The sequence below is a fragment of the Myotis davidii genome, unplaced genomic scaffold (assembly GCF_000327345.1).
Source record: "Myotis davidii unplaced genomic scaffold, ASM32734v1 scaffold278, whole genome shotgun sequence".
NCBI lineage: Eukaryota > Metazoa > Chordata > Mammalia > Chiroptera > Vespertilionidae > Myotis > Myotis davidii.
Window position 1 is genome coordinate 50,326 of NW_006289192.1, and position 15,930 is coordinate 66,255.

At 40.0% G+C, this 15,930-nt stretch overlaps 1 protein-coding gene and 1 pseudogene across 1 annotated transcript in view; both read left to right on the forward strand.

Moving 5' to 3' along the window:
• RNF128 (ring finger protein 128, E3 ubiquitin protein ligase) overlaps window positions 1-15,930 on the forward strand; it is a 78,855-nt gene that overhangs the window by 23,876 nt on the left and 39,049 nt on the right. The window lies entirely within an intron of this gene.
• Window positions 1,979-3,993, forward strand: LOC102772293 (annotated as a pseudogene).

Consider the following 15,930-nt stretch of genomic DNA (forward strand, 5'->3'; position numbering starts at 1 on the left):
ATGAAATTGAAGCAGTAATCAATAAACTTCCAGCACACAAAAACCCTGGCCTGGAGGACTTCACCCCATCCTCCCCCCGCAACTCATCCTCTCATCCCCCTGTTGTCCATGTTCATTGGTTTGGCTTATATGCATGCACGAAAGTCCTTTGGTTGATCTCTTCCCCTTATTCCCACCCTCCCCCACTTTCCCTCTGGGGACTAACAGTATGTTACTTTATTTGTTACATATGAGTGAAATCATATGGTACTTGTCTTTCTTTGACTGCCTTATTTCATTTAGCATAATGCTTTCCCGGTAACTTTTTTTTCCTTTTAAAAAAAATGTATCTGGTAGCTGTGAGGGGATGAATTGTAGGGCTAAGACTGCTGGTTTGGAGAGCAATAAGCAGGTTGTTATAGTGATTAAGGTGAGAGACAACTTTTTCACCCAGCACCTGAACTCCCCTCCCCTCTGAGAGCTGTCAATCTATTCTCTATCTGAGTCTGTTTCTATTTTGTTTGCTATTTTATTTTGCTCATTATATTTCATATATGAGTGAAATCATATGGTATCTTTCTTTCTCTGACTAGTTTATTTCACTTAGCATAATACTCTCCAGGTCCATCCATGCTATTGCATATGTATATTACTTCTATTCATATTTACAATATTAGAAATTAACACATGAAAGTAATGGGCCTGTTTCTGATGTGGCTAATTTTCAGATTTCTCTATGTGAAGTACAAAGTACTTACTAATAAAAATAAAATAATTCTATTGACAGAGTTTTTCTATGCAGGGTAAAGGATTGATATTGATCTGGCCAGAGTGACTGGACCACTGTATTGGAGCTCAAACTATAATCAAACTCCAGCCTAATATTTCTAAATATGTAGGCCATACCTTTCACATCAGGCCTTCCAGAGAAATAGCTGTGGTACAGAGACCTTAGGTGAATATGGACAGAGGCAAGCCAAAACTGAGCAAAAAGTGGTGGTAATCATTAGTTCCAGGTGTTCTGACATGTTGACACAAGCTGCTGTAAGGCTTGTTAAGGGGTTCCTTCAGCAACCTCCTGGGCACAGTGGGGGTGGAGGGAGCTGTGAATGGGTCAATTTGCTCCCTTCACAGCCCTTCACAAGGACAAGCTACTTTCTTTTTTTTTTCTTATTTCCTCCTTTTATTTATGGGGGGAGGGGAGTTGGAGGGGACCAGGCCTGCAGGGGAGGGCAGTTAGGGGTGCCTAGGCTGGCAGGCAGGGGAGGGTAGTTGGGTGCAACCGGGTCAGCAGGGGAGGGCAGTTGGGGGCGATTGGCCCGATCCCTGTAAACCATCAGTAGGACATCCTTTGAGGGGTCCCAGATTGGAGAGGGTGCAGGCTGGGCTGAGGGACACACCCCCCCCCCACAGTGCATGAATTTAGTGTACTGGGCCTCTAGTATAAAAATAAAAAAATAGTTAATATATGTATTTTGTATGTATTATATACAAAATATAGTTAATGTAAACCAAAAAGGAAGAAAATATGCTTAGTGAACATTATCCTCATTTTTGTGCTGTAGTTAATACTTATAACTTATGTTGAACTATTTCTTCCTTTCTTTCTCTCTTTCTTTCTCTCTTTCTTTCTTTCTTTCTTTCTTTCTTTCTTTCTTTCTTTCTTTCTTTTCTTTATTGATTAAGGTATTACAAATGTGTCCTTATCCCCCAATTCCCCACCCCCCACTTTCCCTCCATCCCCCCACTCATGTCCTCACCCCCCTGGTGTCTGTATCCATTGGTAATGCTTATATGCATGCATAAAAGTCCTTTGGTTGATCTCTCCCCCTTAGCCCCACCCTTTCATGCCTTTCCTCTGAGGTTTGAGCATCTGATCGATGCTTCTCTGTCTCTAGGTCTATTTTTTTCATTGGTTTATGTTATTTATTATAATCCACAAATAAGTGAGATCATGTGATATTTATCTTTCTCTGACTGACTTATTACACTTAGCATAATGGAGGACAAGCTATTTTCTAGTAAAAGAAGTGAGCTAACGAGATGCCTGAAAACTGAGAAGAAGGTAGTGGAGAAGGAGGCCAAGCATAAAGAGCTCAGTCAGAAACAACTAAGCCAGGCCAGTGCTACTGCCACCAACCACACCACTGACAATGATAATGGGTACTGAGGAGAAGAGTCTGTACTCAAACAAATACTACAAGATCTGCAGCCAAGCAGTCTATCAACTAAAGGTCAGTGGGTAAGACCCATACCCATTCAAGTTCCATGTAGACATCTTACTCACTTCACTCAAGAATACAGTCACCTGCAGCCTGGGGACGACCTAAGTGACATCACCTTTAGGTGACAGGTAGAATCCATGCCTAAGGAGCTTCTAGGGAAAAGCTCATCTTCTATGACCTTCAAGGAGAGGGGATCAAATTGCAAGTCATGACCAATTCCAGAAATTATAAATCAAAAGAAGAATTTATTTGTATCAAAAAAACAAACTATTTCAGGGAAACATAATTGGAATCCAGGGGAATGCTGGGAAAACCAAGAAGGATGAGCTGAGCATCATTCCCTAAGAGATCACACTGCCATATCCTTGCTTGCATATATATCTCATCTTTACTTTGGCCTCAAAGACAAGGAAACATGATATCTTCAGACACTTATGCTTGATCCTGATGACTTTGTGAGGCAGAAATTTATCATCTGCTCTAAGGTCATCACATATAAAAGAAGTTTCTTGGAGGAATTGGAATTCTTAGAGATTGAAACTCCCATGATGAACAACATCCCAGGGGGAGCTGTGGCTATGCCTTTTATCACCTACCACAATGAACTGGACATGAATTTATATATGAGAATTGCTCCAGAACTCTACCATAATATGCTGGTGGTCGGTGGCATTGACCAGGTTTACAAATTGGATGCCAATTCCTGAATTAAGAAATTGATTTGATTCACAATTCTGAGTTCACCACCTGTGAGTTCTATATGGCCTAGGCCAGTGGTCGGCAAACTCATTAGTCAACAGAGCCAAATATCAACAGTACGATTGAAATTTCTTTTGAGAGCCAAATTTTTTAAACTTAAACTATATAGGTAGGTACATTGTTATTAACTTAATTAGGGTACTCCTAAGGCTTAGGAAGAGACACACTCAAGGGGCCAAAAAGCCGCATGTGGCAGACTATCATGATTCCATGGAAATCACAGAAAAGATTTCCGGGATAATAGTGAAGTGTATTACAGGCAGTTATAAACTCACTTACCATTCAGATGGCCCGAGGGCCAAGCCTGAGAGATTGACTTCGCCCCACCCCTCTGGAGAATCAGCATGGTGGAAGAGCTTGAGAAAATTCAGGGGGTGAAGGTGACAGAAATCAACCTCTTTGAAACTGAAGAAACTCACTCACAAAATTCTTGATTATATCTATGTGGCAAACGCTATTGAATGCCCTCCACCTGGTACCATAGTCAGGCTCCTTGATAAACTTGTTGGGGAGTTCCTGGAAGTGATGTACCAATCCTACATTGATCTGTAATCACTCAAAGATATGAGACCTTTTGCCAAATGACACTGCTCTAAAGAGGGTCTGCCTGAGCACTTTGAGATTTTTATCATGAAGAAGGAAATTCAGCAATGCCTACACCAGGCTGAATAACTCCATGAGGAAGTGGCAGCTTTTCAAAGAACAGACCAAAGCCAAGGCTGCTGCTGCTGATGAGACCATGTCATAGATAAACACTTTTGCACCACCCTGGAATATGGTCTGCTGGGCATGGGCATAGACCAAGTGACCATGTTTCTCATAGACTAGTCTAATAACATCAAGGAAGTACTTCCATTTCCTTCCATGAAACCTGAAGACAAGAAAGAAAATGTAGCAACTGCTGATACACTGGGAAGCACAACAGTTAACACTTCTGTCTAGAAAAGAATAACTGCAAGTCACATAACTCAGGCATCTTTGCATTTCTGGGAAAGATCAAGGACTGCAATAAAATTCTTGTGCATTGCTATCCGTTTGACTATTGCAGTTCATTCACCAAAAGAGAGAAAATGAGTTAATAATTCCTATTTTCTCTAAACAATTAAATGAAAAAAAGCTATGGGCCACAGGTAACATGCAGACAAAGAACCCACAGAACTTGTTAAATTCCCCAGACATACTGAATCAGGAAATTGGGACCTGGGAGTTCAGTGTTTTAGCAAGTTTCCAGGGTTAGTCTCATGCGTATTAAAGTTTGGAGATCATTGATCCTGCTCAATAGTTTTCAAATTATGATATGGGACCACAAATCCCTGAGGCTGTTTCAGGGGTCCATGAGGTCAAAACTATTTTCATAATAATATGTAGACATTATTTTCCATGTTTCACTGTGTTGACATTTACATGGAGGGTGTATAGGCAGTGATCAGCAAAAACTCCTAGCCCCTTAGCACAAATTAAGACAGAGGCACAAAACTGTATTGTATACTATACTTCCATGCATTTACAGTAAAAAGAAAATGTGTTTTACCTAAGAATGTCCTTGATGAATCAGGAAAAATAATTAATTTTATTATCCTATTACTTATCCTACCTTGTCATACACAAATTTTTGTATATTCTGTGTGCTGAATTGGGAAATAGGCATAAAATACTTCTGCAGCAGACCAAAATATGATGGTTGGCTGAAGGAGAAACACTTGTATGACTAAGTTGTGAGCTGAACCAGCCGCTTTTTTCAAACTCCTTTTTAACTTAAAAGAACTACTGACGAACAGTGGTTACCCAGACTTGGATGTTTAGAAGACCTTTTCTCCAAAATGAACTAAGTGAGTCTGTTATGTCAAGAAAAAAAATGACAGCATTTGTTGTTAATGATAAAATTTAAGTGCATAGCAAAAACTAGAACCTTAGAAACCTTATCTATCACATGAGCTTGACAATTTCCTAATACTTAGACTTTTCTAATGTCATCGATGGTTATACAATATCAAAAAGCAACTGTGATATTTTTGGTATTGTATATCTTGAAATGAGTCATCATTTGTGAGATCTGAATAACTCAATAAACCAGTACTTTCCAATGACCAACACAAGATATTACAAAAGCATGTATAGATAAAAGATCCATTCATTATACAAGATAAATCAATGTATTTTCATATAAGGAAGTACAGAGTTCATTGGTATGGCTTCAAATTCTACCTTGCACCTAACCTTTAAGAAACTACCAATTGTTAAGTTTTGGTGTAGTATCAAAGAAGAATAATGGAAATTATTTGAAAATGCTATTAAAATATTCATTTTTCTAATTGCATATCTGTGTGAGTACAGATTTCCTTCATATATTTCATTCAAAAAAAACAGATCCCAAAAGATATGATGCAGAAGCCAATATGAACATTCAGCAGTTTTCTATTAAGTCTGCCATTAAAGACCTTTGCACAAATGACAGGGCCACTTTTTATTCCATTTTGAGGGATATATAGTTATTTTTTATTTAAAATATGTTAATTATAATAGGTATTTGTGACTGTTATTTTAAATGAATAAAGAAATCAGTTTAAAATTACTCAGTGTTAATTTCTAATATTGTAAATATAAATAGAAGTAATCTACATATGTAACAGCATGGATGGACCTAAAGAGTATTATGCTAAGTGAAATAAACTAGTCAGAGAAAGAAAGATACCATATAATTTCACTCATATATGAAATATAATGAACAAAATAAACTAGCGAACAAAATAGAAACAGACTCATAGATATAGAACATATTAACAGCTCTTAGAGGGGAGGGGAGTTCAGGTGCTGGGTGAAAAAGTTGAAAAAATTGAAGAGATTAAGCAGGGGAGTGGGGGAGACAAACAGGCATACACACAGACAACAGTATGGTGATTACCCAAGGGAAAGGGTGGATAATTGGTAATGGAAGGAAACTTGACTTGGGATGGTATACAGATGATGTATTATAGAATTGTACACCTGAAACCTATATAATTTTATTAACCAATGCTACTGCAACAAATGCAATAGAAAAGTAAAACAAGAAATAGTCTATATAAACAAAAAATTTTTGGTTTATTCAATGACTTTAAAGAGTATAAAGTGGTCCTGAGATCAAAACTTGAAGAAATGCTGATCTAGCCATTGGGTTCTTAAAAATATACTAAACATATCACTACTGTAAATTAGAATAGCCCAGGCAGGGCTAGCCATATTTTAATAATAATTCTAAGAATTATTTACCTGAGTATTACCTGCCATCCAAAAATTATGTATCTGTGACCTTTTAAAAAATATCTTTATTGTTTAGAGTATTACAGATGTCCCCTTTATTCCCCCATTGATCCCCTTCACCCAGTTCCCAACCTCTCCCAGGACTTCACCAGCCTATTGTCTGTGTCCATAGGTAAGATCTTTGGTTAATCACTTCCCACCCCCCACTTTTCCTCTGAGATTCATTAGTCTGTTCCTTGTTTCCATGCCCCTGATTCAATTTGATTCACCATTTTATTTTGTTCATTAGATTTCTTATTTGCTTGTTTTAATTTTTAGATTTAATTGTTGATAGAGATGTATTTGTTGCCATTTTATTATTCATATTTTATCTCCTCCTCCTGCTCCTCCTCCTCTTTCTCCTTCCCTCCTCCTCCTCCTCCTCTTCCTTCTCCTCCTTCTTCAATAATCTTCGACATTTCATGTAATACTGGTTTGGTGGTAATGAACTCCTTTAGCTTTTTCTTGTCTGTGAAGTTCTTTGTCTGACCTTCAATTCTAAATGAGATTTTTGCTGGGTAGAGTAATCTTGGCTGTAGGTCTTAACTAGTCATCTCTTTGCATGTATCTTGCCACTCCTTTCTTCCCTGCAATGTTTCTGTTGAGAAATCAGCTGACAGTCCTATGGACGCTCCTTGTAGGTAACTAACTGCTTTTCTTTTGTTGATTTTAAGATTCTCTGTCTTTAATCCTTGGTATTTTAATTATGATGTGTCTTAGTATGGGCCTCTTTGGGTTCCTCTTGTTTGGCACTCTCTGTGCTTCCTGGCCATGTAAGTCTATTTCTTGCACCAAGTAGGGGAGGTTTTATGTCATTATTTCTTCAAATAGCTTTTCAATATCTTGCTCTCTCTCTCTCTTCTTATGGTACCCCCATAATGCGAATGTTGGTACACTTGAAGATGTTCCTGAGGTTCCTTACACTATCTTTATATTTTTTTAATTCTTTTATCTTTTTGTTCTTCTAATTGGGTGTTTTTTGATTCCTCATATTCCAAGTCATTAATTTTATTCTCAGAATCCTCTATTCTACTGTTGAATCCCTGTAAATTATTCTTTATTTCAGCTAGTGTATGCTTACTTTATGACTCGTCCTTTTTCATGCCTTTGACTTTCTCACTAAGATCCCTGAAAGTCTCATGAAGATCCTAGAGCAGCCGTGGGCAAACTATGGTCCACGGGCCAAATCCGGCCCGTTTGAAATGAATAAAACTATTGAAAAAAAAAGACCTTACCCTTTTATGTAATGATGTTTACTTTGAATTTATATTAGTTCACACAAACACTCCATCCATGCTTTTGTTCTGGCCCTCCGGTCCAGTTTAATAACCCATTGTGGCCCTCGAGTCAAAAAGTTTGCCCACCCCTGTCCTAGAGTAACCTTATAACCATGGTATTGAACTCTATCCAAAAGGTTGCTTGCTTCCATTTCTTTCATTTGTGATATATTTCTTTGTCTCCACATTTTGCCTGCTTCTTTGTGTTTGTTTCAATGTATTAGATAGAGTTGCTATGTCTCCTGGAATTGGTAGAGTGGCCTTGTGTAGTAGGTGTCCTATAGGTGGCTCATCCTCCCCCTTCACCTGAGCTGGGCACTCTAGGTACATACCTGTGTGGGCTGTGTGAATAGTTTTGTAGTTGAGCCTTGATTGCTGTTGGCATCACTGAGTGGAATTGATCTGCAGACTAATTGGCTGTGAGGCCCCACTGTGACTACAATGGGAGAACTGTTGTGCAGGAGACGCCCTTATGGAGCAGGAGTTTAGTGCTCATAGAGTCTGCCCCTTGAGTGTGTCGCTTATGAATGTGTAGAGTTGTAATCTGCTATGATCTGAATCTGTCCACCAGATGCACTGGCTCTAGGGCCCCCAGGGAGGTACAAAGTCATCCACTGCCTGGGGCCACCCTGCAGGAGCTATTTTTATTGGGCTTGGAGGTGCCTCGGTGATGCCCAGCTATGAAGCAAGGCAGGCTCATGCTAGTTCAGGGTCTTGGGACTTTCCTTGATAGGTTTGGGGCATGATGACCCAGCTGCTTATTAGAGAGATTTTAGCAAAATCTAAATCCCGAGCCAGGTCAGGCCATTCATATGCAAAAGCCGCTGCAAACAGGTTGGGTGTAGCAGCATATCAGATGAGGTGGGGTCTCTGGAAATCACCAGGGTCTTTGGGAATCGCCAGGCAGAGCAAAAAATATGGCTGCCAGTCAACCCTATGACTGGGGAGGTCCCAGAACAGGAACAATGACCCCTGCAAGCACCCCTTTCTAGGAAAAAGCTGCCCCTGAATTCCTGCCCTGATGCCAGACAATCCAGTTCCTCCCCATATATGTCTGGATACCCCAGAGCCTCTGCCTGGCACTGGAGCTCAGAGGAAGTGGGACTTCGTAAAGTCAGTTCATGAGCCAGCCCTTTCAAAGGAACAGCTGGGGCTCTAGCACCTTCTGTGTCACTGAACCCCAATCACCACTGGTTTTTACAGCCCAAAATTATAGGGACTTATTTTCCCAGCTCTGGAAGCTTGGGATGGGGATCTGGTGTGGAGCTGGGACCTCTTGCTCCTCTCAGGTAGCCTCCACAAAGATGAGAGATGATCTCCCTCCCAATTAAAAAAGCAACACACATGGATGCCAGACCAGCCCGTTCCAAACCTCCACCCCTCCTACCAGTCTCAGTGTGTGTGTGTGTTTTTTTTTCTTTACTTCTCTAGTTGTAGGACTTCCACTCAGCCACCTTTTAGGCAGTTCTGAATGATGTTTGTTCTGCATTTTAGTTGTAACTTTGATGTAGATGTGGGAGGCAGCAAGTACAAGGCTTTTACTTACGCTGCTATCTTGACTCTCACATCTGTGACCTTTTAAACAGCATTACTTCTAATTCCCTAATGTCTTTAATATACTGTTTCCTGAAGACTCCATCTACCAGAGATTTTTGTTTTTGGTACTACATCCAGTCTGTAACCCATTTTGTAATAGAGTACAGTCAACCCCCATAGGATTGCCAGTCAGGGCTCATGCTTGGGTTGTGGGTTTGATCCCCAGTGGAAGCAGCCAATCAATGATTCTTTCTCATCACTGATGTTTCTATTCTCTCTCCGTCTTCCTTCCTCTCTAAAATCAATAAAAATATATTTTGAAAAATTATTTGGGGTGACAATGTTACATTGTCGATACAATGTACTGTGTAGTTAGACCTACAATGGCTGTATCTGTATTGAACATGTATAGACTTCTTGTCATTATTCTCTAAACAAATACAGTATAACAACTATTTACATAGCATTTATATTGTATTGGGTATTATAAGTGATCTAGAGATGATTTAAAGTATTTGGGAGGATGAGCATAGGTTATATGCAAATACTATGCCATTTTACATAAGGAATTTGAACAACGATGGATTTTGATATCCACAGGGGTCCTGGATCTAATCCTACAATATTATGAGAGACAGCTGGATTGTCTTCAAAACCTATAGCAGAAGTATTTGGGGGTACAGGGAAGAAATAGAGGCAACTTGCAGTATTGTATACAACTGTGTGCCTTTGTTTCATATGTTCGTTTAAAAGAATCCTATATAATAAAGAGGCAATATGCAAATTGACCATCACGCACTCGCACAAGATGGCTGCCCCCATGTGTTCACAATATGGCCGCCCCCATGTGGTCACAAGATGGTCGGCAGGGGAGGGCAGTTGTGGGTGATTAGGCCTGCAGGGGAGGGCAGTTGGGGCCGACCAGGCTAGCAGGGGAGGGCAACTGGGGGCAATCAGGCTGGCAGGGGAGCAGTTAAGCGTTGATCAGGCTGGCAGGGGAGTGGTTAGGGGGTGATCAGGCTGGCAGGCAGGTGAGCATTTGGGAATCAGCAGTCCCAGATTGTGAGATTGGGCCTAAACCAGCAGTCAGACATCCCTTGATGGGTCTCAGATTGGAGAGAGTGCAGACTGGGCTGAAGAACCCCCCCCCCCCTTGTGCCGGGGTCCAACCCCAGCAGGTCCAGGGGTCCCCAAAGGTGTGGACGGAGTCGGCGAAGAAGGAATGACACGGAGACAGCATTCAGTTGATCAGCAGCCTTGTGTCCTGTTGTCTTGTTACATCTGTATTTATACCAGTTGATTCCAATCCTTCAGTCTCTATTCCAAAAGTTAGGGCGTTTCTTATTTCCATTCCAGGGAGTAAAGATTATGTAGCTTAAGGGTGATTGTTTGTAGTTAAAGTGATTAATTACCCGCCTGGCACTCAGTTAAGGGGTTTTGTTCCCTCCCTAACTTCAGGGGAAAGTCCCCACCTGGGGAAACATCCTTTCTCGGGGAGGTGGCCTTGGTTAGAACACATAGCGCCAAGAAGGGGAGCAAACATAGTAAGAACAGGATGCCATATACCCCAGGTCCCTTGAAGCATATGCTGTGCAGATGTTATGCCAGGTCCCTTGAAACAGCAAGGATGGACCGGCTCCTGGCACCCTTGCACGAATTTTGTGCACCAGGCCTCTAGTCTATATAATAAAAGCCTAAGCATCCATTACGGTGGAACGACTGGAACAACCAGTCGCTATGATGTGCACTGACCACCAGGAGGCAGACGCTCAATGCAGGAGCTGCCCCCAGTGATCAGTGCACTCCCACAGGGAGAGCGCCACTCAGAAGCTGGGCTCGTGGCTGGCAAGTACAGCTGCCACAGCGGGAGCCTCTCCTCACTCTGCGGCAGCACTACTGAGTGATGGCAGCAGGCGCAGCAGGCTGGGATGAGTGTGAGCAGTGCAGCATCTGGTCCCAGATTGGGCTCCCTGGCTGCCTGCTGCTTGGTGCACTGCTACATCCCTCAGGGGCTATCTGACTGCTGAGGGATCCTGGATTGTGAGAGGGCAGAGGCCAGGCTGAGGTACCCCCCCCTGAATTTCACACCAGGCCCCTAGTCCTATATCATAAAAGGCTAATATGCAAATTGACCGAACAGCAGAACGACCAGTCACTATGATGTGTACTGACCACCAGCGGGCAGGCGCTAAATGCATTAGCTGCTCCTGGGTGGTCAGTGCCCCTGGGGCAACACTGCTCAGCCAGAAGCCAGGCTCACAGCCCTAAGGATGTCTGACTGACAGGGGAGCAGGCCTAAGCTGTCAGCCAGACATCCCCCAAGGGCTCCCAGACTGCGAGAGGGCACAGGCTGGGCTAACGGACCTCCCCTCCCCTGCTCAAGTGCACAAATTTCGTGCACCAGGCCTCTAGTGATAATAATAAAAGGTGATTTTGGTCATCTTCACTGCCACTAACCCTCCTCCAGATAATTTATAACTATACAGAATATTAAGAACCATTGCTTTAACCAACAGCGAACCTATATTAATGCCTATTTCTTATTCTGAATAGACTAGAACTTAATTAAAGGCTGGTTAAGAGTATAACAACATATTAAAGAATTGTGCAGTACTGATTTGTTTGCTCCTCAGTAAACCACAGACATTTTCTGAGAAACCATTTGTATATTTGTTGAGGAACAATTTAGAACTATTTTTCAATCAAGAAAGCTGCTATTAAGTACTCATTTTACCTAACTTTGGTTCATCTTTGGCTGACAATAATTAAAAGGGGTGGGGGAAAGTGGGCAGAAAACAGGAATTTGAAGAAAGGCTAGTCTGGCTTAGAGAATTTCTTTTATTGGTTTCTTTAAAATTCCATTTAAAAATGCTTGGTCTTATAGGCTTCCATATCCTTCTTTGAAATACATTGACCTTCCCTAGACGCTCAAAGAGTTTGGGCTATAGGGGGGAAAACAAAGCTTTTGAAACCTACTGCAGACAAAATGAATATTCAGAAGTCCACTTGAATTGATTTTAGATTTTCTAATGGAGTGTTTGTCAGAGAATTGTTGGAATTCTTTACACTTTGATCTTGTTCATTAAAGATGCAAGTGAATTCAGAAATGCTGACCCCATTTATTATCAGAATGTTGGGCAGATTGAATGTGAGCTTAGTTTTAGAAGAGCTACTTTGGCCTCCAATTTTCCTTACTACTTGTAAGTTACTCATTGTGAATACTCTCTTTTCTAATATTAAAAGTGGAATACTGGTTGAAAGAGATACTGAACAGCTTTCCTCACCTCCTTGTATTTTGTATTTGAATGGTAACGTGCTGTACATATCTATTATCAGGCTTAAAATATTTGATATATTGTAAAATATCTTAGAATATATTTTACATTTTAACATGTTAATGTTTAAATGTGGAGGAAATGTTCAGAGTCATAGAACTTACTACATAGTTTGCATTTGATTAATATTTGTTCAATGAATTTGTCTATGTTCACAAATAGTTAAAATTAAACAGAATCATAATACCATTACCTTTTTAAATTTTATGTTTCAATAACAGTTTTCATTTAATATTATTTTGTGTTAGCTTCAGGTGTACAGCATACTGGTTAGACAATCATGTACTTTACAAAGTGTTCCCCCCAATATTTTCAGTAGCCATCTGGCACCATACCTAGTTATTACAATATTATTGACTATACTAGAGGCCCGGTGCACCCTCTCCAATCTCGGACCCCTCAAGGGATCCCGGTGGAATTGGGCCTAAACAGGCAGTCAGACATCCCTCTCACAATCCAGGACTGCTGGCTCCCAACCGCTCACCTTCCTGCCTCCCTGATTGCCCTTAACCACTCCCTCTGCAGGCCAGGTTGCTCCCAACTGCTCTCCCCTGCTGGCCATCTTGTGGTGGCCATCTTCTGTCCACATGGGGGTGGCCATGGTAGACCACATGGGGGCGGCCATCTTGTGTGTTGGAGTGATGGTCAATTTGCATATTACCTCTTTATTATATAGGATTCTTTATCGTGTATTTTAGATCCTGGTGACTATTTTGTAACTTAACAATTTGTACTTCTTAATCCTTTCACCTTTTTCACCTATCCCCCAACTCCCTTCTGGTAACCATCAGTCTGTTCTCTCTATCTGAGTCTGTTTCTATTTTGCTTGTTCATTTATTTTCTTCTTTAGATTCCACATATAAGTGAAATAATATGGTATTTGTCTTTCTCTGACTGAGTTATTGCACTTATATCATTAGCTTTTTGAAAGACATGAAAGGGGTTGGCCACCAGCAAGATCCAAGATCAAATTTCTATATATTATGAATAACTAGAAAGTTTTTTTTTGCCAGTAGGTCTGAGAAGAGACACCCTCCCTTTATTTATATTAACATTTTAATTGAATGATATTCAGTAACAGTAGTAAGAGTTCTACAGTCTATTTTATCACCTTTGTACCCAAGATAGGCACATGCCAAAACCTTTATTCATTGTTGAACATATGAAATTGGAGTCTGTATTTCTTCTGTTGCTTAATTGTTACTTATTCCTAATATGTCCCTCTCCCCAAATACTTCAGAGTGAAAATGTCAAAAACTTAAGCCATATTGTGTTATTAATGATTTTGAAGTAGGAAATTTCAGGTGAACAAAAAATACAATATACAAATGATGTATTATAGAGTTGTACACTTGAACCCTATATAATTTTATTAACCAATATCACCCCCAATAAATTCAATAAAACTTAAATAAATAAATAAACAAATAATTGAGTGACTGCTATATTTGTGGTGGTATCAAGGTAAGTGTGGTTTAAATTATACTGGACTCAGGAACTGGTGTTCAAGCAATTAGGGTTCAGATTAGCTATTCTTGACCATTAAATTGTCAAATATGAAGTATTAATACCAGAATTGTAAAAAATGTTGGGGGTTTTGGGGGAAAGTGGAGGGATTGAGCCAAGAAAAAGAAAAAAGGAGAGAGAACTCATGGACATGAACAACAGTGTGCTGATTTCAAGGGAAGAGGTGAGTAGAGGTGGAAGAGGGCATAAAGGGAATAAATGGTGATGGGAAAAATAAAAAACACACTAGAATTGTAAAAAATGACAGCTCTTTCTGATATTCAACTTTGAAAATGTATTTATCAGATACAGTACATTAAACTTTATGAATAAATCCATAATTTATATTTACAAGTTATATAGGCATTTAACTAATTTGCTTTATGGTTTGCTTAGTGATGTTGCCTAACAGTTCAGGAAGGAAAAGGGTATAACTGGGCTCACAATTACTTTTGAAGCAAAGTGCAGATTTAGAGAAATTCAAATGCTGAAATGACAGCTGTTCTGTGATCAGGGTTTAGGCCATAGTGGTTTCTTTTCCAATTAATGTCAGTTTTCATCATCAGAGACTTTTAGCATAGTTCCCTTTTCACTGTGGTGGGGGCGGGGACGGGGGGGGGGAGAATGGGTGCTATGCTTTTTTGAAAAACAAAATGAAATTAATAGTGGATTTTGAAATTCTAGAAAAATAGAAGAAGAAATGTGGTCATATTCTTTTGCCAGAGTTGATTTTAGAAATTTATTACAGCCTTACTTTCTTCAGGCAAAAACTGCAACCCAGTGTTCTGATTCTCACTTTAGTGCTATTTTTGATGAATGGTGCTCCTACCTTGGCTCAAACTCTAGTCTATTTCTGGTTACAAATTTTTAAATAAAGAGCACTATTGAATTCAAAAATATCAAAACAAATACAAATTTATTTAACAAATTATTGGACACTGAAGGAAATTAAGTTTTCTATTTTACATAGGAAGAAATTCTAGTAAACCAGTATCAGTTCAAAATGTGATTTGGAAATTCTTTTTTTCTACTACTGGAGGTGATAATAAATGTACACAATTCGTTTCACTGGTTTAGTCCATATTCTTTGTAGTAGTGAATGTCTTATATATAGGAGACATTTGCAAGTGCCTAGAGGGAAGACACTATATTTTATTCCTTTCTGTAACTCCAAGGCCTAGCACTGTGTCTGGCATATATATAGATACAAGAAAAACCTTAATAAATGAAATTAGAGGTATTATCTTTTGTATAATTGCTCCTATAAAAAGGTTAATTGAACTATACCTTGATTTTATTAGCACTGTGTCTTAATCAACTGATCTGTGCAAACCATATTTTGCTTCTTAAGCCTTGTACTTTCCAAAGGAGATAGTTGGTATAGTAAAATTTTGGATTAAAAGGTGGAAAACTTGGCAGCTTGTACATGAGTCTCTGTATTAATGTATCAACATTGGTTTTAAAGATCAACTGTAATGCCCTAGCTGGTTTGGCTCAGTGGATAGAGCATCGGCCTGCAGACTGAAGGGTCCTGGGTTAGATTGTGGTCAAGGGCATATGCACGGGTTGCAAGCTCGATCCCCATTAGGGGATGTGCAGGATGTAGCCAATCAATGACTCTCATCATTAATGTTTCTGTCTCTCCTTCTCCCTTCTTCTCTGAAATCAATATATATCTTCTATATAATTAAGAGCTAAGTGCTAATTAGACTGAACAGCAGGATGACCTTCTGGACAACTGTCTGGATGACCTTCCTGATGAAGCCAGGGCTGTGAGGGCCAAGCCCCTTGCACAAATTTTGTGCATTGGGCCTTTAGTATATATGTATATAAAAGGCTAATATGCTAAGTATCCTTCCCTCCATCCAGGTAATGACGTCACATAGCAACGCCCAGCTTACTCTCCCTAGTGACAACAAACGTCCTTGCAGTTTCTTCAGCCCAGGAGCATGACTTGCTTTATAGCCAGGTGGAAATACTTTACACTGTAACCAAATGTTTTTGAAGTGTTTTCCCATGCCTCATCTCATTTGA